Genomic DNA, 23,609 nt, shown 5'->3' with positions numbered 1-23,609 from the left:
GCAAAATAGAAATATAATCTAATGTATGGCCAGAGATTTCAGTTTCTAAGCGTTTTTTAAGAAGTTTTGGGCAACTGGAATTCGATATAACTGTAAATATTGACAGCTAAGTCTATCACTAATTGTAATGCAGGCAAAAACTAATCCAAGCAATGGTGTAATTTACTGGCTCATCACGTGACAAGTTAGAGAGGTTGGTGGTAACATATTGCTCATAATATAAAAAAAACTTGTCAATTCTCATTTAAGATTGGTTCCTATGCTTTTGATGGGCTCTCTAAGAATTAGTCAACTTTCAACGTATTTTACCTTTCACTGTGGACAGATCAAGCTTTGAGAGGTCAGTAGCTGGCTCAAAATTAGAGCAAGTTCATTAAAAGAGAGTAGATCTGGGGCAAAAGTGGCTGGTTAGCTCAATCGGTTAGAGCGTGGTGCTAATAACGCCAAGGTTGCGGGTTCGACCCCCGCGCTGGCCATTCCTTTGGCTTTCTGTTCACATCCAGTGACTTTTGGAAAAAGATCCGTAGGTTTTATCTATCCAATGTGTAAAATTAATTTACAAACTTGAAATAACTTGGTTAGAGTAAGAGAGTGGCCATGTTACATCGTCGTTAACCTTAAAGTGTGACAGAGTAATGAATTGAAGCAAAATAGAAATATAATCTATTGTATGGCCAGAGATTTCAGTTTCTAAGCGTTTTCTAAGAAGTTTTGGGCAACTGGAATTCGATGTAACTGTAAATATTGACAGCTAAGTCTATCACTAATTGTAATGCAGGCAAAAACTAATCCAAGCAATGGCGTAATTTACTGGCTCATCACGTGACAAGTTAGAGTGGTTGGTGGCAACATATTGCTCATAATATAAAAAAAGCTTGTCAATTCTCATTTAAGATTGGTTCCTATGCTTTTGATGGGCTCTCTAAGAATTAGTCAACTTTCAACGTATTTTACCTTTCACTGTGGACAGATCAAGCTTTGAGAGGTCAGTAGCTGGCTCAAAATTAGAGCAAGTTCATTAAAAGAGAGTTGACATTGGGTAAAAGTGGCCGGTTAGCTCAATCGGTTAGAGTGTGGTGCTAATAACGCCAAGGTTGCGGGTTCGACCCCCGTGCTGGCCATTCCTTTGGCTTTCTGTTATACATCCAGTGACTTTTGGAAAAAGATCCGTAGGTTTTATCCATCCAATGTGTAAAATTAATTTACAAACTTGAAATAACTTGGTTAGAGTAATAGAGTGGCCATGTTACATCGTCGTTAACCTTAAAGTATGACAGAGTAACGAATTGAAGCAAAATAGAAATATAATCTATTGTATGGCCAGAGATTTCAGTTTCTAAGCGTTTTTTAAGAAGTTTTGGGCAACTGGAATTCGATATAACTGTAAATACTGACAGCTAAGTCTATCACTAAATGTAATGCAGGCAAAACTAATCCAAGCGACTTGAAGCAAAATAGAAATATAATCTATTGTATGGCCAGAGATTTCAGTTTCTAAGCGTTTTTTAAGAAGTTTTGGGCCACTGGAATTCGATATAACTGTAAATATTGACAGCTAAGTCTATCACTAATTGTAATGCAGGCAAAAACTAATCCAAGCAATGGCGTAATTTACTGGCTCATCACTAGAGATGAGCAAACCGGTCGCGGTTCGGCTCGAGGTCGGCCAATAGGCTATAATGGGAGGCAATCACAAACACACAAAAATGCATTATAAATGTACACAAACAGTTAATAAACATTGCCATAACACTTACCGGTCCCCGCGATCCCTTCTGCACTCTGTCTCCTGCCGCTATTCCATCTGATGATCGATGAATCCTCCCGTGACCGACACTGCCAGCAGAGATGCAGGACCTGTCGTGACGTCAAAATAGCCATGTGACCAGTCTGTGGCTATTATCTCATTGGCTACAGACTGGTCACATGACTATGACGCGTCATGTAGGACCTGCGAGTGCATCTCTCCGGTACACGGTGCACATTTGTGTATCGCCGTGTACCGGCGACATGCTCTAGCACACGGTCGACTCCCCGTTCCGTTAGGAACCGGCTGACACAGCCTGTCATTAACGGAGATCACCGTTGCCATAGTAACGCAGTTAGCAGTGACGTCACCGCTAACCGCAGCTCCGAGAGCACCGTTGCTATGGTAATGCATCTGTCAGCGTTACTGCTGTTACCGCTGACAGCCTGCACTGATCACTCACGGAGTGAAGGCTGCACGCTGCTTCCCGATTGTAGTGAGGATTGTACTGAGGATGAGGTTCCCCAGCCCCAAGTGATGGGCTGGTGAACCTCATCCTCACTACAATCTTCACTACTACTACACTAGAAAGAAAGAAGACAGAAGAGCAGGATCGTGGAGGGCTGACAGGGGGTAATAAAGATGGAGTCTCTAATGTGTCTGTGTATTTATTTCTATTAAAGTATTTTTTCTCTGTGTGGTGTCTTTTTTTAACCCTTTATTGGAGATTCTTAATGGCCGGGTCAAACGTGCCTGACATTAAGAATCTCTGGCTTAATACTGGCTAGTAAAACAAAGCCAGTATTAACTCATGATTACCCAACAAGCCACCCGGCTCCAGGGCTGTTGGAAGAGTTGGATACAGCGCCAGATGATGGCGCTTCAATGAGAGCGCCATTTTCTGGGACGGCTGCGGACTGAAATCCACAGCAGAGGCGCCCAGAAACCTCGGGCTAACCTGTGCTGCGGATTCCAATCCCCAGCTGCCTAGTTGTACCCGGCTGGCACAAAAATGGGGCGAAGCCCACGTCATTTGTTTTTTAATTATTTCATGAAATAAGTGAAATAATTAAAAAAAAATGGGCTTCCCTATATTTTTGGTTCCCAGCCGGGTACAAATAGGCAACTGGGGGTTGGAGGCAGCCCGTGGCTGCCTGCTGTACCTGGCTAGCATACAAAAATATGGCGAAGCCCACGTCATTTTTTTGGTGGGCAAAAAACTTCTGCATACAGTCCTGGATGGAGTATGCTGAGCCTTGTAGTTCTGCAGCTGCTGTCTGCTCTTCTCCATACAGACAGACAGCAGCTGCAGAACTACAAGGCTCAGCATACTCCATCCAGGACTGTATGCAGAAGTTTTTTGCCCCCTGAAAAAATTATGTGGACTTCGCCATATTTTTGTATGCTAGCCAGGTACAGCAGGCAGGTATGGCTGCCCCCAACCCCCAGTTGCCTATTTGTACCCGGCTGGGAACCAAAAATAAAGGGAAGCCCTTTTTTTATTATTTCATGAATTTCATGAAATAATTAGAAAACAAATGACGTAGGCTTCGCCCCATTTTTGTGTCCAGCCAGGTACAACTAGGCAGCTGGGGATTGGAATCCGCAGCACAGGTTGGCCTGAGCTTTCTGGGCCCCACTGCTGCGAATTGCAGTCTTCAGCTGCCTCAGGAAATGGCACTTTCATAGAAGCGCCATCTTCTGGCGCTGTATCCAACTCTTCCAGCACCTGCCTGCTGTACCTGGTTAGCATACAAAAATATGGCGAAGACCACGTCCTTTTTTTGTAGTTTTTTGGCAAAAAAAATAAAAAATGCTTCCCTGGATTTTCCATTGCCAGTGAAGGTAACACCAAGCAGTGGGGGTTAGCAGCCAGTAGCTGCTTGGATTACCCTTAGCTAGCAATACAAAAAATGCAGCGGGAGCCCATATATATTTTTTTTAATTATTTATTTAAATAACTAAAAATAAAATGGGCTTCCCTGTATTTTGATTGCTGGACATCACAGTGCTGTAAAAATAAATCTTTAAAAAAATGACGTAGCGCTCCGCGGTATTTTTGATTCTCAGCAGATAAAGCAGACAGCTATGGGTTGCCACCCCCATCTGCCTGCCGTTACCTTGGTTGGCAATCAAAATACAGGGAAGCCCATTAATTTTTTTCTATTTAAAAAATAGTTAAAAAAAAAAATGACGTTGGGTCCCCCCATTTTTGATAGCCAGCTAGGGTAAAGCAGACGGCTGTAGCCTGAAAACCACAGCTGGCAGCTTTACCGTGGTTGGGGATCCAATGTGGAGGTCCCCTCAGGCTCTTTTTTATAATTATTTTATAAATATTAATAATTACACAATAAAAGTAGGGTCCCCCCCAAATTTGATCACCAGCCAAGGTAAAGCAGACAGCTGTGGTCTGGTATTCTCAGGGTGGGAAGGTCCATAGTTATTGGGCCTTCACAGCCTAAAAATAGCAGGCCGCAGGCACCCCAGACGTGGCGCATCCACTAGATGGGCCAATCCTGGCGCTTCACCCCAGCTCATCCCATGCCCTGGTGCAGTGGCAAACGGGGTAATAAATCGGGTTGATACTAGCTGTAAAGTCACCTGAGATCAAGCCCAGCAGTTTGTGATGTCATGGCGTCTATTAGATACCCAACATCATAAACTGTCAGTACTAACAAAAAAAAAAAAATTCGACAAAAGAAATTTATTTGAAGAAACAGTCCCCAAAACATTTCCTCTTTCACCAATTTATTGTAAGAAAAAAAATAAAGGGGTCCCATGACGACTCTGGACCGTCTAGAATATGGGGGGAGACACTCAGGGAACATATCCCCCATTTTCTAGGAGTGCGGACCCTTCATGTGAGGAGTGTGGGTGCAATGAATCTGCACTCACTCTCCCCGGGTCCACAGCAGCAGAGTCAATGTCGTAATGGTTGCTACCAAAGCTGCAATGCCCTGCTCATGAGGTAAGGGCATGCCTAATCAGGAGAACTACTGTAGAGGAAGCTCTGCTCACTGGTATATAGGTGCTCAGAGGTAATAATAGATAAAATTAGTGAGTAACCTCGGCACTCTAAATCTCCCAGACTAAGTCAGTAAGTCACAACGGATAGTAATGCAAAATCACTCTTTATTGGTCCGTATTGAGAAAACATTTTTTTCATAAGCATATATGTTTTTGTCCAAAACAAGTTACAAATGACGTTTCGGCCTGAGCCTTCGTCAGATTGGACTTATCTGCTTGTAATCATGAAAAATGACAATAATCAGTATCACATAAGAGTGAGAGAACAATAACATAAACTCGAACAATGTAGAGGTACAATTGGGATGCAGCAAAAAAATTGCAACACAGCAAGAACTGAAACACATGATACAAATGTCATAATACAGTACAAGGACAATATAGTAATGACAAATATGGGGTCAGAGTAGGCTTAGACAGCTCTGGTACGAAAGAGATGTCAATCATAAAGTAACATGTGCAGTAGGTGTAGAGCTACAGTATGCATGGCAGAGCTAATGGGTAGACTGACCATAGAAAAAGAACGGAGAAAAAGTGGAGAAAAAGTGGAGAAAAAGTGGAGAAAAAATGGAGAAAAAGTGGAGTAAAAATGAAGAAAAAGTGTAGAAAAAGTGGAGAAAAAAATGGAGAAAAAGTGGAGAAAAAGTGGAGAAAAAGTGCAGTAAAAATGGAGAAAAAGTGGAGAAAAAGTGGAGGAAAAAGTGGAGAAAAAATGGAGAAAAAGTGGAGAAAAACTGGAGAAAAAATGGAGAAAAAGTGGAGAAAAAGTGGAGAAAAAGTGGAGAAATAGTAGAGAAAAAAATGGAGAAAAAGTGGAGTAAAAATGGAGAAAAAGTGAAGAAAAAATTGAGAAAAAAATGTAGAAAAAGTGGAGAAAAAGTGGAGAAAAAGTGGAGAAAAAGTGGAGTAAAAATGGAGAAAAAGTGGAGAAAAAGTGGAGAAAAAATGGAGAAAAAGTGGAGAAAAAAGTGGAGAAAAAAATGGAGAAAAAGTGGAGAAAAAGTGGAGAAAAAATGGAGAAAAAGTGGAGAAAAAGTGGTGAAAAAGTGGAGAAAAAATGGATAAGAAGTGGAGAAAAAGTGAAGAAGTGGAGAAAAAATGGAGAAAAAAAGGAGAAAAAATGGAGAATAAAAAGTGGCCGGTTAGCTCAATCGGTTAGAGCGTGGTGCTAATAACGCCAAGGTTGCGGGTTCGACCCCCGTGCTGGCCATTCCTTTTGCTTTCTGTTCACATCCAGTGACTTTTGGAAAAAGATCCGTAGGTTTTATCCATCCAATGTGTAAAATTAATTTACAAACTTGAAATAACTTGGTTAGAGTAAGAGAGTGGCCATGTTACATCGTCGTTAACCTTAAAGTATGACAGAGTAACGAATTGAAGCAAAATAGAAATATAATTTATTGTATGGCCAGAGATATAACTGTAAATATTGACAGCTAAGTCTATCACTAATTGTAATGCAGGCAAAAACTAATCCAAGCAATGGCGTAATTTACTGGCTCATCACGTGACAAGTTAGAGTGGTTGGTGGCAACATATTGCTCATAATATAAAAAAAGCTTGTCAATTCTCATTTAAGATTGGTTCCTATGATTTTAATGGGCTCTCTAAGAATTAGTCAACTTTCAACATATTTTACCTTTCACTGTGGACAGATCAAGCTTTGAGAGGTCAGTAGCTGGCTCAAAATTAGAGCAAGTTCATTAAAAGAGAGTAGAAATGGGGCAAAAGTGGCCGGTTAGCTCAATCGGTTAGAGCGTGGTGCTAATAACGCCAAGGTTGTGGGTTCGACCCCCGTGCTGGCCATTCCTTTGGCTTTCTGTTCACATCCAGTGACTTTTGGAAAAAGATCCGTAGGTTTTATCCATCCAATGTGTAAAATTAATTTACAAACTTGAAATAACTTGGTTAGAGTACGAGAGTGGCCATGTTACATCGTCGTTAACCTTAAAGTATGACAGAGTAACGAATTGAAGTAAAATAGAAATATAATCTATTGTATGGCCAGAGATTTCAGTTTCTAAGCATTTTTTAAGAAGTTTTGGGCAACTGGAATTCGATATAAATGTAACTATTGACAGCTAAGTCTATCACTAATTGTAATGCAGGAAAAACTAATCCAAGCGACTTGAAGCAAAATAGAAATATAATCTATTGTATGGCCAGAGATTTCAGTTTCTAAGCGTTTTTTAAGAAGTTTTGGGCAACTGGAATTCGATATAACTGTAAATATTGACAGCTAAGTCTATCACTAATTGTAATGCAGGCAAAAACTAATCCAAGCAATGGCGTAATTTACTGGCTCATCATGTGACAAGTTAGAGTGGTTGGTGGCAACATATTGCTCATAATATAAAAAAGCTTGTTAATTCTCATTTAAGATTGGTTCCTATGATTTTGATGGGCTCTCTAAGAATTAGTCAACTTTCAACGTATTTTACTTTTCACTGTGGACAGATCAAGCTTTGAGAGGTCAGTAGCTGGCTCAAAATTAGAGCAAGTTCATTAAAAGAGAGTAGATATGGGGCAAAAGTGGTCAGTTAGCTCAATCGGTTAGAGCGTGGTTCTAATAACGCCAAGGTTGCGGGTTCGACCCCCGTGCTGGCCATTCCTTTGGCTTTCTGTTCACATCCAGTGACTTTTGGAAAAAGATTCGTAGGTTTTATCCATCCAATGTGTAAAATTAATTTACAAACTTGAAATAACTTGGTTAGAGCAAGAGAGTGGCTATGTTACATCGTCGTTAACCTTAAAGTATGACAGAGTAACGAATTGAAGCAAAATAGAAATATAATCAATTGTATGGCCAGAGATTTCAGTTTCTAAGCGTTTTTTAAGAAGTTTTGGGCAACTGGAATTCGATATAACTGTAAATATTGACAGCTAAGTCTATCACTAATTGTAATGCAGGCAAAACTAATCCAAGCGACTTGAAGCAAAATAGAAAAATAATCTATTTTATGGCCAGAGATTTCAGTTTCTAAGCATTTTTTAAGAAGTTTTGGGCAACTGGAATTCGATATAACTGTAAATATTGACAGCTAAGTCTATCACTAATTGTAATGCAGGCTAAAACTAATCCAAGCAATGGCGTAATTTACTGGCTCATCACGTGACAAGTTAGAGTGGTTGGTTGCAACATATTGCTCATAATATAAAAAAAGCTTGTCAATTCTCATTTAAGATTGGTTCCAATGCTTTTGATGGGCTCTCTAAGAATTAGTCAACTTTCAACGTATTTTACCTTTCACTGTGGACAGATCAAGCTTTGAGAGGTCAGTAGCTGGCTCAAAATTAGAGCAAGTTCATTAAAAGAGAGTAGATAAGGGGCAAAAGTGGCCGGTTAGTTCAATCGGTTAGAGCGTGGTGCTAATAACGCCAAGGTTGCGAGTTCGACCCCCATGCTGGCCATTCCTTTGGCTTTCTGTTCACATCCAGTAACTTTTGGAAAAAGATCCGTAGGTTTTATCCATCCAATGTGTAAAATTAATTTACAAACTTGAAATAACTTGGTTAGAGTAAGAGAGTGGCCATGTTACATCGTCGTTAACCTTAAAGTATGACAGAGTAACGAATTGAAGCAAAATAGAAATATAATCTATTGTATCGCCAGAGATTTCAGTTTCTAAGCGTTTTTTAAGAAGTTTTGGGCAACTGGAATTCAATATAACTGTAAATATTGACAGCTAAGTCTATCACTAATTGTAATGCAGGCAAAAACTAATCCAAGCAATGGCGTAATTTACTGGCTCATCACGTGACAAGTTAGAGTGGTTGGTGGCAACATATTGCTCATAATATAAAAAAAGCTTGTCAATTCTCATTTAAGATTGGTTGCTATGCTTTTGATGGGCTCTCTAAGAATTAGTCAACTTTCAACGTATTTTACCTTTCACTGTGGACAGATCAAGCTTTGAGAGGTCAGTAGCTGGCTCAAAATTAGAGCAAGTTCATTAAAAGAGAGTAGATATGGGGCAAAAGTGGTCGGTTAGCTCAATCGGTTAGAGCGTGGTGCTAATAACGCCAAGGTTGCGGGTTCGACCCCTGTGCTGGCCATTCCTTTGGCTTTCTGTTCACATCCAGTGACTTTTGGAAAAAGATTCGTAGGTTTTATCCATCCAATGTGTAAAAGTAATTTACAAATTGAAATAACTTGGTTAGAGCAAGAGAGTGGCCATGTTACATCGTCGTTAACCTTAAAGTATGACAGAGTAACGAATTGAAGCAAAATAGAAATATAATCTATTGTATGGCCAGAGATTTCAGTTTCTAAGCGTTTTTTTAGAAGTTTTGGGCAACTGGAATTCGATATAACTATAAATATTGACAGCTAAGTCTATCACTAATTGTAATGCAGGCAAAAACTAATCCAAGCGACTTGAAGCAAAATAGAAATATAATCTATTGTATGGCCAGAGATTTCAGTTTCTAAGCGTTTTTTAAGAAGTTTTGGGCAACTGGAATTCGATATAACTGTAAATATTGACAGCTAAGTCTATCACTAATTGTAATGCAGGCAAAAACTAATCCAAGCAATGGCATAATTTACTGGCTCATCACGTGACAAGTTAGAGTGATTGGTGGCAACATATTGCTCATAATATAAAAAAAGCTTGTCAATTCTCATTTAAGATTGGTTCCTATGCTTTTGATGGGCTCTCTAAGAATTAGTCAACTTTCAACGTATTTTACCTTTCACTGTGGACAGATCAAGCTTTGAGAGGTCAGTAGCTGGCTCAAAATTAGAGCAAGTTCATTAAAAGAGAGTAGATTTGGGGCAAAAGTGGTCGGTTAGCTCAATCGGTTAGAGCGTGGTGCTAATAACGCCAAGGTTGTGGGTTCGACCCCCGTGCTGGCCATTCCTTTGGCTTTCTGTTCACATCCAGTAACTTTTGGAAAAAGATCCGTAGGTTTTATCCATCCAATGTGTAAAATTAATTTACAAACTTGAAATAACTTGGTTAGAGTAAGAGAGTGGCCATGTTACATCGTCGTTAACCTTAAAGTATGACAGAGTAACGAATTGAAGCAAAATAGAAATATAATCTATTGTATGGCCAGATATTTCAGTTTCTAAGCGTTTTTTAAGAAGTTTTGGGCAACTGGAATTCGATATAACTGTAAATATTGACAGCTAAGTATATCACTAATTGTAATGCAGGCAAAAACTAATCCAAGCAATGGCGTAATTTACTGGCTCATCACGAGACAAGTTAGAGTGGTTGGTGGCAACATATTGCTCATAATATAAAAAAAGCTTGTCAATTCTCATTTAAGATTGGTTCCTATGCTTTTGATGGGCTCTCTAAGAATTAGTCAACTTTCAACGTATTTTACCTTTCACTGTGGACAGATCAAGCTTTGAGAGGTCAGTAGCTGGCTCAAAATTAGAGCAAGTTCATTAAAAGAGAGTAGATATGGGGCAAAAGTGATCGGTCAGCTCAATCGGTTAGAGCGTGGTGCTAATAACGCCAAGGTAGCAGGTTCGACCCCCGTGCTGGCCATTTCTTTGGCTTTCGGTTCACATCCAGTGACTTTTGGAAAAAGATTCGTAGGTTTTATCCATCCAATGTGTAAAAGTAATTTACAAACTTGAAATAACTTGGTTAGAGCAAGAGAGTGGCCATGTTACATCGTCGTTAACCTTAAAGTATGACAGAGTAACGAATTGAAGCAAAATAGAAATATAATCTATTGTATCGCCAGAGATTTCAGTTTCTAAGCGTTTTTTAAGAAGTTTTGGGCAACTGGAATTCAATATAACTGTAAATATTGACAGCTAAGTCTATCACTAATTGTAATGCAGGCAAAAACTAATCCAAGCAATGGCGTAATTTACTGGCTCATCACGTGACAAGTTAGAGTGGTTGGTGGCAACATATTGCTCATAATATAAAAAAAGCTTGTCAATTCTCATTTAAGATTGGTTGCTATGCTTTTGATGGGCTCTCTAAGAATTAGTCAACTTTCAACGTATTTTACCTTTCACTGTGGACAGATCAAGCTTTGAGAGGTCAGTAGCTGGCTCAAAATTAGAGCAAGTTCATTAAAAGAGAGTAGATATGGGGCAAAAGTGGTCGGTTAGCTCAATCGGTTAGAGCGTGGTGCTAATAACGCCAAGGTTGCGGGTTCGACCCCTGTGCTGGCCATTCCTTTGGCTTTCTGTTCACATCCAGTGACTTTTGGAAAAAGATTCGTAGGTTTTATCCATCCAATGTGTAAAAGTAATTTACAAATTGAAATAACTTGGTTAGAGCAAGAGAGTGGCCATGTTACATCGTCGTTAACCTTAAAGTATGACAGAGTAACGAATTGAAGCAAAATAGAAATATAATCTATTGTATGGCCAGAGATTTCAGTTTCTAAGCGTTTTTTTAGAAGTTTTGGGCAACTGGAATTCGATATAACTATAAATATTGACAGCTAAGTCTATCACTAATTGTAATGCAGGCAAAAACTAATCCAAGCGACTTGAAGCAAAATAGAAATATAATCTATTGTATGGCCAGAGATTTCAGTTTCTAAGCGTTTTTTAAGAAGTTTTGGGCAACTGGAATTCGATATAACTGTAAATATTGACAGCTAAGTCTATCACTAATTGTAATGCAGGCAAAAACTAATCCAAGCAATGGCATAATTTACTGGCTCATCACGTGACAAGTTAGAGTGATTGGTGGCAACATATTGCTCATAATATAAAAAAAGCTTGTCAATTCTCATTTAAGATTGGTTCCTATGCTTTTGATGGGCTCTCTAAGAATTAGTCAACTTTCAACGTATTTTACCTTTCACTGTGGACAGATCAAGCTTTGAGAGGTCAGTAGCTGGCTCAAAATTAGAGCAAGTTCATTAAAAGAGAGTAGATTTGGGGCAAAAGTGGTCGGTTAGCTCAATCGGTTAGAGCGTGGTGCTAATAATGCCAAGGTTGTGGGTTCGACCCCCGTGCTGGCCATTCCTTTGGCTTTCTGTTCACATCCAGTAACTTTTGGAAAAAGATCCGTAGGTTTTATCCATCCAATGTGTAAAATTAATTTACAAACTTGAAATAACTTGGTTAGAGTAAGAGAGTGGCCATGTTACATCGTCGTTAACCTTAAAGTATGACAGAGTAACGAATTGAAGCAAAATAGAAATATAATCTATTGTATGGCCAGAGATTTCAGTTTCTAAGCGTTTTTTAAGAAGTTTTGGGCAACTGGAATTCGATATAACTGTAAATATTGACAGCTAAGTATATCACTAATTGTAATGCAGGCAAAAACTAATCCAAGCAATGGCGTAATTTACTGGCTCATCACGAGACAAGTTAGAGTGGTTGGTGGCAACATATTGCTCATAATATAAAAAAAGCTTGTCAATTCTCATTTAAGATTGGTTCCTATGCTTTTGATGGGCTCTCTAAGAATTAGTCAACTTTCAACGTATTTTACCTTTCACTGTGGACAGATCAAGCTTTGAGAGGTCAGTAGCTGGCTCAAAATTAGAGCAAGTTCATTAAAAGAGAGTAGATATGGGGCAAAAGTGATCGGTCAGCTCAATCGGTTAGAGCGTGGTGCTAATAACGCCAAGGTAGCAGGTTCGACCCCCGTGCTGGCCATTTCTTTGGCTTTCGGTTCACATCCAGTGACTTTTGGAAAAAGATTCGTAGGTTTTATCCATCCAATGTGTAAAAGTAATTTACAAACTTGAAATAACTTGGTTAGAGCAAGAGAGTGGCCATGTTACATCGTCGTTAACCTTAAAGTATCACAGAGTAACGAATTGAAGCAAAATAGAAATATAATCTATTGTATGGCCAGAGATTTCAGTTTCTAAGCGTTTTTTAAGAAGTTTTGGGCAACTGGAATTCGATATACCTGTAAATATTGACAGCTAAGTCTATCACTAATTGTAATGCAGGCAAAAACTAATCCAAGCAATGGCGTAATTTACTGGCTCATCACGTGACAAGTTAGAGTGGTTGGTGGCAACATATTGCTCATAATATAAAAAAAGCTTGTCAATTCTCATTTAAGATTGGTTCCTATGCTTTTGATGGGCTCTCTAAGAATTAGTCAACTTTCAACGTATTTTACCTTTCACTGTGGACAGATCAAGCTTTGAGAGGTCAGTAGCTGGCTCAAAATTAGAGCAAGTTCATTAAAAGAGAGTAGATAAGGGGCAAAAGTGGCAGGTTAGTTCAATCGGTTAGAGCATGGTGCTAATAACGCCAAGGTTGCGGATTCGACCCCCGTGCTGGCCATTCCTTTGGCTTTCTGTTCACATCCAGTAACTTTTGGAAAAAGATCCGTAGGTAATAATCCATCCAATGTGTAAAATTAATTTACAAACTTGAAATAACTTGGTTAGAGTAAGAGAGTGGCCATGTTACATCGTCGTTAACCTTAAAGTATGACAGAGTAACGAATTGAAGCAAAATAGAAATATAATCTATTGTATGGCCAGAGATTTCAGTTTCTAAGCGTTTTTTTAGAAGTTTTGGGCAACTGGAATTCGATATAACTATAAATATTGACAGCTAAGTCTATCACTAATTGTAATGCAGGCAAAAACTAATCCAAGCTACTTGAAGCAAAATAGAAATATAATCTATTGTATGGCCAGAGATTTCAGTTTCTAAGCGTTTTTTAAGAAGTTTTGGGCAACTGGAATTCGATATAACTGTAAATATTGACAGCTAAGTCTATCACTAATTGTAATGCAGGCAAAAACTAATCCAAGCAATGGCATAATTTACTGGCTCATCACGTGACAAGTTAGAGTGATTGGTGGCAACATATTGCTCATAATATAAAAAAAGCTTGTCAATTCTCATTTAAGATTGGTTGCTATGCTTTTGATGGGCTCTCTAAGAATTAGTCAACTTTCAACGTATTTTACCTTTCACTGTGGACAGATCAAGCTTTGAGAGGTCAGTAGCTGGCTCAAAATTAGAGCAAGTTCATTACAAGAGAGTAGATATGGGGCAAAAGTGATCGGTCAGCTCAATCGGTTAGAGTGTGGTGCTAATAACGCCAAGGTAGCAGGTTCGACCCCCGTGCTGGCCATTTCTTTGGCTTTCGGTTCACATCCAGTGACTTTTGGAAAAAGATTCGTAGGTTTTATCCATCCAATGTGTAAAAGTAATTTACAAACTTGAAATAACTTGGTTAGAGCAAGAGAGTGGCCATGTTACATCGTCGTTAACCTTAAAGTATCACAGAGTAACGAATTGAAGCAAAATAGAAATATAATCTATTGTATGGCCAGAGATTTCAGTTTCTAAGCGTTTTTTAAGAAGTTTTGGGCAACTGGAATTCGATATAACTGTAAATATTGACAGCTAAGTCTATCACTAATTGTAATGCAGGCAAAAACTAATCCAAGCAATGGCGTAATTTACTGGCTCATCACGTGACAAGTTAGAGTGGTTGGTGGCAACATATTGCTCATAATATAAAAAAAGCTTGTCAATTCTCATTTAAGATTGGCTCCTATGCTTTTGATGGGCTCTCTAAGAATTAGTCAACTTTCAACGTATTTTACCTTCCACTGTGGACAGATCAAGCTTTGAGAGGTCAGTAGCTGGCTCAAAATTAGAGCAAGTTCATTAAAAGAGAGTAGATATTGGGCAAAAGTGGCCGGTTAGCTCAATCGGTTAGCGCGTGGTGCTAATAACGCCAAGGTTGCGGGTTCGACCCCCGTGCTGGCCATTCCTTTGGCTTTCTGTTCACATCCAGTGACTTTTGGAAAAAGATCCGTAGGTTTTATCCATCCAATGTGTAAAATTAATTTACAAACTTGAAATAACTTGGTTAAAGTAAGAGAGTGGCCATGTTACATCGTCGTTAACCTTGAAGTATGACAGAGTAACGAATTGAAGCAAAATAGAAATATAATTTATTGTATGGCCAGAGATATAACTGTAAATATTGACAGCTAAGTCTATCACTAATTGTAATGCAGGCAAAAACTAATCCAAGCAATGGCGTAATTTACTGGCTCATCACGTGACAAGTTAGAGTGGTTGGTGGCAACATATTGCTCATAATATAAAAAAAGCTTGTCAATTCTCATTTAAGATTGGTTCCTATGATTTTAATGGGCACTCTAAGAATTAGTCAACTTTCAACGTATTTTACATTTCACTGTGGACAGATCAAGCTTTGAGAGGTCAGTAGCTGGCTCAAAATTAGAGCAAGTTCATTAAAAGAGAGTAGATATGGGGCAAAAGTGGCTGGTTAGCTCAATAGGTTAGAGCGTGGTGCTAATAACGCCAAGGTTGTGGGTTCGACCACCGTGCTGGCCATTCCCTTGGCTTTCTGTTCACATACAGTGACTTTTGGAAAAAGATCCGTTGGTTTTATCCATCCAATGTGTAAAATTAATTTACAAACTTGAAATAAATTGGTTAGAGTAAGAGATTGGCCATGTTACATCATCGTTAACCTTAAAGTATGACAGAGTAACGAATTGAAGCAAAATAGAAATATAATCTATTGTATGGCCAGAGATTTCAGTTTCTAAGCATTTTTTAAAAAGTTTTGGGCAACTGGAATTCGATATAAATGTAACTATTGACAGCTAAGTCTATCACTAATTGTAATGCAGGCAAAACTAATCCAAGCGACTTGAAGCAAAATAGAAATATAATCTATTGTATGGCCAGAGATTTCAGTTTCTAAGCGTTTTTTAAGAAGTTTTGGGCAACTGGAATTCGATATAACTGTAAATATTGACAGCTAAGTCTATCACTAATTGTAATGCAGGCAAAAACTAATCCAAGCAATGGCGTAATTTACTGGCTCATCACGTGACAAGTTAGAGTGGTTGGTGGCAACATATTGCTCATAATATAAAAAAAGCTTGTCAATTCTCATTTAAGATTGGTTCCTATGCTTTTGATGGGCTCTCTAAGAATTAGTCAACTTTCAACGTATTTTACCTTTCACTGTGGACAGATCAAGCTTTGAGAGGTCAGTAGCTGGCTCAAAATTAGAGCAAGTTCATTAAAAGAGAGTAGATATTGGGCAAAAGTGGCCGGTTAGCTCAATCAGTTAGAGCGTGGTGCTAATAACGCCAAGGTTGCGGGTTCGACCCCCGTGCTGGCCATTCCTTTGGCTTTCTGTTCACATCCAGTGACTTTTGGAAAAAGATCCGTAGGTTTTATCCATCCAATGTGTAAAATTAATTTACAAACTTGAAATAACTTGGTTAGAGTAAGAGAGTGGCCATGTTACATCGTCTTTAACCTTAAAGTATTAAAGAGTAACGAATTGAAGCAAAATAGAAATATAATTTATTGTATGGCCAGAGATATAACTGTAAATATTGACAGCTAAGTCTATCACTAATTGTAATGCAGGCAAAAACTAATCCAAGCAATGGCGTAATTTACTGGCTCATCACGTGACAAGTTAGAGTGGTTGGTGGCAACATATTGCTCATAATATAAAAAAAGCTTGGCAATTCTCATTTAAGATTGGTTCCTATGCTTTTGATGGGCTCTCTAAGAATTAGTCAACTTTCAACGTATTTTACCTTTCACTGTGGACAGATCAAGCTTTGAGAGGTCAGTAGCTGGCTCAAAATTAAAGTAAGTTCATTAAAAGAGAGTAGATATGGGGCAAAAGTGGCCAGTTAGCTCAATCGGTTAGAGCGTGGTGCTAATAATTCCAAGGTTGCGGGTTCGACCCCCATGCTTGCCATTCCTTTGGCTTTCTGTTCACATCCAGTGACTTTTGGAAAACGATCCGTAGGTTTTATCCATCCAATGTGTAAAATTAATTTACAAACTTGAAATAACTTGGTTAGAGTAAGAGAGTAGCCATGTTACATCATCGTTAACCTTAAAGTATGACAGAGTAACGAATTGAAGCAAAATAGAAATATAATCTATTGTATGGCCAGAGATTTCAGTTTCTAAGCGTTTTTTAAGAAGTTTTGGGCAACTGGAATTCGATATAACTGTAAATATTGACAGCTAAGTCTATCACTAATTGTAATGCAGGCAAAAATTAATCCAAGCAATGGCGTAATTTACTGGCTCATCACGTGACAAGTTAGAGTGGTTGGTGGCAACATATTGCTCATAATATAAAAAAAGCTTGTCAATTCTCATTTAAGATTGGTTCCTATGCTTTTGATGGGCTCTCTAAGAATTAGTCAACTTTCAACGTATTTTACCTTTCACTGTGGACAGATCAAGCTTTGAGAGGTCAGTAGCTTGCTCAAAATTAGAGCAAGTTCATTAAAAGAGAGTAGATATGGAACAAAAGTGGCCGCTTTCACTGTGGCTTTCTGTTCACATCCAGTGACTTTTGGAAAAAGATCCGTAGGTTTTATCCATCCAATGTGTAAAATTAATTTACAAACTTGAAATAACTTGGTTAGAGTAAGAGAGTGGCCATGTTACATCGTCGTTAACCTTAAAGTATGACAGAGTAACGAATTGAAGCAAAATAGAAATATAATCTATTGTATGGCCAGAGATTTCAGTTTCTAAGCGTTTTTTAAGAAGTTTTGGGCAACTGGAATACGATATAACTGTAAATATTAACAGCTAAGTCTATCACTAATTGTAATGCAGGCAAAACTAATCCAAGCAACTTGAAGCAAAATAGAAATATAATCTATTGTATGGCCAGAGATTTCAGTTTCTAAGCGTTTTTTAAGAAGTTTTGGGCAACTGGAATTCGATATAACTGTAAATATTGACAGCTAAGTCTATCACTAATTGTAATGCAGGCAAAAACTAATCCAAGCAATGGCGTAATTTACTGGCTCATCACGTGACAAGTTAGAGTGGTTGGTGGCAACATATTGCTCATAATATAAAAAAAGCTTGTCAATTCTCATTTAAGATTGGTTCCTATGCTTTTGATGGGCTCTCTAAGAATTAGTCAACTTTCAACGTATTTTACCTTTCACTGTGGACAGATCAAGCTTTGAGAGGTCAGTAGCTGGCTCAAAATTAGAGCAAGTTCATTAAAAGAGAGTAGATATGGGGCAAAAGTGGCCGGTTAGCTCAATCGGTTAGAGTGTGGTGCTAATAACGCCAAGGTTGCGGGTTTGACCCCCATGCTTGCCATTCCTTTGGCTTTCTGTTCACATCCAGTGACTTTTGGAAAATGATCCGTAGGTTTTATCCATCCAATGTGTAAAATAAATTTACAAACTTGAAATAACTTGGTTAGAGTAAGAGAGTGGCCATGTTACATCGTCGTTAACCTTAAAGTATGACAGAGTAACGAATTGAAGCAAAATAGAAATATAATCTATTGTATGGCCAGAGATTTCAGTTTCTAAGCGTTTTTTAAGAAGTTTTGGGCAACTGGAATTCGATATAACTGTAAATATTGACAGCTAAGTCTATCACTAATTGTAATGCAGGCAAAAACTAATCCAAGCAATGGCGTAATTTACTGGCTCATCACGTGACAAGTTAGAGTGGTTGGTGGCAACATATTGCTCATAATATAAAAAAAGCTTGTCAATTCTCATTTAAGATTGGTTCCTATGCTTTTGATGGGCTCTCTAAGAATTAGTCAACTTTCAACGTATTTTACCTTTCACTGTGGACAGATCAAGCTTTGAGAGGTCAGTAGCTTGCTCAAAATTAGAGCAAGTTCATTAAAAGAGAGTAGATATGGAACAAAAGAGGCCGCTTTCACTGTGGCTTTCTGTTCACATCCAGTGACTTTTGGAAAAAGATCCGTAGGTTTTATCCATCCAATGTGTAAAATTAATTTACAAACTTGAAATAACTTGGTTAGAGTAAGAGAGTGGCCATGTTACATCGTCGTTAACCTTAAAGTATGACAGAGTAAAGAATTGAAGCAAAATAGAAATATAATCTATTGTATGGCCAGAGATTTCAGTTTCTAAGCGTTTTTTAAAAAGTTTTGGGCAACTGGAATACGATATAACTGTAAATATTAACAGCTAAGTCTATCACTAATTGTAATGCATGCAAAACTAATCCAAGCAACTTGAAGCAAAATAGAAATATAATCTATTGTATGGCCAGAGATTTCAGTTTCTAAGCGTTTTTTTAAGAAGTTTTGGGCAACTGGAATTCGATATAACTGTAAATATTGACATCTAAGTCTATCACTAATTGTAATGCAGGCAAAAACTAATCCAAGCAATGGCGTAATTTACTGGCTCATCACGTGACAAGTTAGAGTGGTTGGTGGCAACATATTGCTCATAATATAAAAAAAGCTTGTCAATTCTCATTTAAGATTGGTTCCTATGCTTTTGATGGGCTCTCTAAGAATTAGTCAACTTTCAACGTATTTTACCTTTCACTGTGGACAGATCAAGCTTTAAGAGGTCAGTAGCTGGCTCAAAATTAGAGCAAGTTCATTAAAAGAGAGTAGATATGGGGCAAAAGTGGCCGGTTAGCTCAATCGGTTAGAGCGTGGTGCTAATAACGCCAAGGTTGCGGGTTCGACCCCCGTGCTGGCCATTCATTTGGCTTTCTGTTTACATCCAGTGACTTTTGGAAAAAGATCCGTAGGTTTTATCCATCCAATGTGTAAAATTAATTTACAAACTTGAAATAGCTTGGTTAGAGTAGGAGAGTGGCCATGTTACATCGTCGTTAACCTTAAAGTATGACAGAGTAACGAATTGAAGCAAAATAGAAATATAATCTATTGTATGGCCAGAGATTTCAGTTTCTAAGCGTTTTTTAAAAAGTTTTGGGCAACTGGAATTCGATATAACTGTAAATATTGACAGCTAAGTCTATCACTAATTGTAATGCAGGCAAAACTAATCCAAGCGACTTGAAGCAAAATAGAAATATAATCTATTGTATGGCCAGAGATTTCAGTGTCTAAGCGTTTTTTAAGAAGTTTTGGGCAACTGGAATTCGATATAACTGTAAATATTGACAGCTAAGTCTATCACTAATTGTAATGCAGGCAAAAACTAATCCAAGCAATGGCGTAATTTACTGGCTCATCACGTGACAAGTTAGAGTGGTTGGTGGCAACATATTGCTCATAATATAAAAAAAGCTTGTCAATTCTTATTTAAGATTGGTTCCTATGCTTTTGATGGGCTCTCTAAGAATTAGTCAACTTTCAACGTATTTTACCTTTCACTGTGGACAGATCAAGCTTTGAGAGGTCAGTAGCTGGCTCAAAATTAGAGCAAGTTCATTAAAAGAGAGTAAATATGGGGCAAAAGTGGCCGGTTAGCTCAATCAGTTAGAGCGTGGTGCTAATAACGCCAAGGTTGCAGGTTCGACCCCCGTGCTGGCCAATCCTTTGGCTTTCTGTTCACATCCAGTGACTTTTGGAAAAAGATCCGTAGGTTTTATCCATCCAATGTTTAAAATTAATTTACAAACTTGAAATAACTTGGTTAGAGTAAGAGAGTGGCCATGTTACATCGTCGTTAACCTTGAAGTATGACAGAGTAACGAATTGAAGCAAAATAGAAATATAATCTTTTTTATGGCCAGAGATTTCAGTTTCTAAGCGTTTTTTAAGAAGTTTTGGGCAACTGGAATTCGATATAACTGTAAATATTGACAGCTAAGTCTATCACTAATTGTAATGCAGGCAAAACTAATCCAAGCGACTTGAAGCAAAATGGAAATATAATCTATTGTATGGCCAGAGATTTCAGTGTCTAAGCGTTTTTTAAGAAGTTTTGGGCAACTGGAATTCGATATAACTGTAAATATTGACAGCTAAGTCTATCACTAATTGTAATGCAGGCAAAAACTAATCCAAGCAATGGCGTAATTTACTGGCTCATCACGTGACAAGTTAGAGTGGTTGGTGGCAACATATTGCTCATAATATGAAAAAAGCTTGTCAATTCTCATTTAAGATTGGTTCCTATGCTTTTGATGGGCTCTCTAAGAATTAGTCAACTTTCAACGTATTTTACCTTTCACTGTGGACAGATCAAGCTTTGAGAGGTCAGTAGCTGGCTCAAAATTAGAGCAAGTTCATTAAAAGAGAGTAGATATGGGGGAAAAGTGGCCGGTTAGCTCAATCGGTTAGAGCGTGGTGCTAATAACGCCAAGGTTGTAGATTCGACCCCCGTGCTGGCCATTCCTTTAGCTTTCTGTTCACATCCAGTGACTTTTGGAAAAAGATCCGTAGGTTTTATCCATCCAATGTGTAAAATTAATTTACAAACTTGAAATAACTTGGTTAGAGTAAGAGAGTGGCCATGTTACATCGTCGTTAACCTTAAAGTATGACAGAGTAACGAATTGAAGCAAAATAGAAATATAATCTATTGTATGGCCAGAGATTTCAGTTTCTAAGCATTTTTTAAGAAGTTTTGGGCAACTGGAATTCGATATAACTGTAAATATTGACAGCTAAGTCTATCACTAATTGTAATGCAGGCAAAAACTAATCCAAGCAATGGCGTAATTTACTGGCTCATCACGTGACAAGTTAGAGTGGTTGGTGGCAACATATTGCTCATAATATAAAAAAAGCTTGTCAATTCTCATTTAAGATTGGTTCCTATGCTTTTGATGGGCTCTCTAAGAATTAGTCAACTTCCAACATATTTTACCTTTCACTGTGGACAGATCAAGCTTTGAGAGGTCAGTAGCTGGCTCAAAATTAGAGCAAGTTCATTAAAAGAGAGTAGATATGGGGCAAAAGTGGCCGCTCTCACTGTGGCTTTCTGTTCACATCCAGTGACTCTTGGAAAAAGATCCGTAGGTTTTATCCATCCAATGTGTAAAATTAATTTACAAACTTGAAATAACTTGGTTAGAGTAAGAGAGTGGCCATGTTACATCGTCGTTAACCTTAAAGTATGACAGAGTAACGAATTGAAGCAAAATAGAAATGTAATCTATTGTATGGCCAGAGATTTCAGTTTCTAAGCGTTTTTTAAGAAGTTTTGGGCAACTGGAATTCGATATAACTGTAAATATTGACAGCTAAGTCTATCACTAATTGTAATGCAGGCAAAACTAATCCAAGCAACTTGAAGCAAAATAGAAATATAATCTATTGTATGGAGAGAGATTTCAGTTTCGAAGCGTTTTTTAAGAAGTTTTGGGCAACTGGAATTCGATATAACTGTAAATATTGACAGCTAAGTCTATCACTAATTGTAATGCAGGCAAAAACTAATCCAAGCAATGGCGTAATTTACTGGCTCATCACGTGACAAGTTAGAGTGGTTGGTGGCAACATATTGCTCATAATATAAAAAAAGCTTGTCAATTCTCATTTAAGATTGGTTCCTATGCTTTTGATGGGCTCTCTAAGAATTAGTCAACTTTCAACGTATTTTACCTTTCACTGTGGACAGATCAAGCTTTGAGAGGTCAGTAGCTGGCTCAAAATTAGAGCAAGTTCATTAAAAGAGAGTAGATATGGGGCAAAAGTGGCCGGTTAGCTCAATCGGTTAGAGCGTGGTGCTAATAACGCCAAGGTTGCGGGTTCGACCCCCGTGCTGGCCATTCCTTTGGCTTTCTGTTCACATCCAGTGACTTTTGGAAAAAGATCCGTAGGTTTTATCCATCCAATGTGTAAAATAATTTACAAACTTGAATTAACTTGGTTAGAGTAAGAGAGTGGCCATGTTACATCGTCGTTAACCTTAAAGAATGACAGAGTAACGAATTGAAGCAAAATAGAAATATAATCTATTGTATGGCAAGAGATTTCAGTTTCTAAGCGTTTTTTAAGAAGTTTTGGGCAACAGGAATTCGATATAACTATAAATATTGAAAGCTAAGTCTATCACTAATTGTAATGCAGGCAAAACTAATCCAAGCAACTTGAAGCAAAATAGAAATATAATCTATTGTATGGTTAGAGATTTCAGTTTCTAAGCATTTTTTAAGAAGTTTTGGGCAACTGGAATTCGATATAACTGTAAATATTGACAGCTAAGTCTATCACTAATTGTAATGCAGGCAAAAACTAATCCAAGCAATGGCGTAATTTACTGGCTCATCACGTGACAAGTTAGAGTGGTTGGTGGCAACATATTGCTCATAATATAAAAAAAGCTTGTCAATTCTCATTTAAGATTGGTTCCTATGCTTTTGATGGGCTCTCTAAGAATTAGTCAACTTCCAACATATTTTACCTTTCACTGTGGACAGATCAAGCTTTGAGAGGTCAGTAGCTGGCTCAAAATTAGAGCAAGTTCATTAAAAGAGAGTAGATATGGGGCAAAAGTGGCCGCTCTCACTGTGGCTTTCTGTTCACATCCAGTGACTCTTGGAAAAAGATCCGTAGGTTTTATCCATCCAATGTGTAAAATTAATTTACAAACTTGAAATAACTTGGTTAGAGTAAGAGAGTGGCCATGTTACATCGTCGTTAACCTTAAAGTATGACAGAGTAACGAATTGAAGCAAAATAGAAATGTAATCTATTGTATGGCCAGAGATTTCAGTTTCTAAGCGTTTTTTAAGAAGTTTTGGGCAACTGGAATTCGATATAACTGTAAATATTGACAGCTAAGTCTATCACTAATTGTAATGCAGGCAAAACTAATCCAAGCAACTTGAAGCAAAATAGAAATATAATCTATTGTATGGAGAGAGATTTCAGTTTCGAAGCGTTTTTTAAGAAGTTTTGGGCAACTGGAATTCGATATAACTGTAAATATTGACAGCTAAGTCTATCACTAATTGTAATGCAGGCAAAAACTAATCCAAGCAATGGCGTAATTTACTGGCTCATCACGTGACAAGTTAGAGTGGTTGGTGGCAACATATTGCTCATAATATAAAAAAAGCTTGTCAATTCTCATTTAAGATTGGTTCCTATGCTTTTGATGGGCTCTCTAAGAATTAGTCAACTTTCAACGTATTTTACCTTTCACTGTGGACAGATCAAGC

The 23,609-nt window shown here is 38.0% G+C and overlaps 6 non-coding genes across 6 annotated transcripts; all 6 read left to right on the top strand.

Annotated features, from left to right (window-relative positions):
• Window positions 1–402: 402 nt before the first annotated feature.
• On the top strand, window positions 403–476 carry TRNAI-AAU (transfer RNA isoleucine (anticodon AAU)). The gene has a single exon. It is a non-coding gene; the product is annotated as a tRNA-Ile (tRNA).
• Window positions 477–1,047: 571 nt separating this feature from the next.
• On the top strand, window positions 1,048–1,121 carry TRNAI-AAU (transfer RNA isoleucine (anticodon AAU)). Its single transcript has one exon. It is a non-coding gene; the product is annotated as a tRNA-Ile (tRNA).
• A 4,789-nt stretch (window positions 1,122–5,910) lies between these two features.
• On the top strand, window positions 5,911–5,984 carry TRNAI-AAU (transfer RNA isoleucine (anticodon AAU)). The gene has a single exon. It is a non-coding gene; the product is annotated as a tRNA-Ile (tRNA).
• Window positions 5,985–6,506: 522 nt separating this feature from the next.
• Window positions 6,507–6,580, top strand: TRNAI-AAU (transfer RNA isoleucine (anticodon AAU)). The gene has a single exon. It is a non-coding gene; the product is annotated as a tRNA-Ile (tRNA).
• A 12,572-nt stretch (window positions 6,581–19,152) lies between these two features.
• Window positions 19,153–19,226, top strand: TRNAI-AAU (transfer RNA isoleucine (anticodon AAU)). The gene has a single exon. It is a non-coding gene; the product is annotated as a tRNA-Ile (tRNA).
• A 2,914-nt stretch (window positions 19,227–22,140) lies between these two features.
• TRNAI-AAU (transfer RNA isoleucine (anticodon AAU)) lies at window positions 22,141–22,214 on the top strand. The gene has a single exon. It is a non-coding gene; the product is annotated as a tRNA-Ile (tRNA).
• Window positions 22,215–23,609: the final 1,395 nt, after the last annotated feature.

The sequence above is a fragment of the Anomaloglossus baeobatrachus genome, chromosome 4 (assembly GCF_048569485.1).
Source record: "Anomaloglossus baeobatrachus isolate aAnoBae1 chromosome 4, aAnoBae1.hap1, whole genome shotgun sequence".
Taxonomy (NCBI): Eukaryota; Metazoa; Chordata; class Amphibia; order Anura; family Aromobatidae; genus Anomaloglossus; species Anomaloglossus baeobatrachus.
This window is presented reverse-complemented; position numbering and strand designations above follow the sequence as displayed.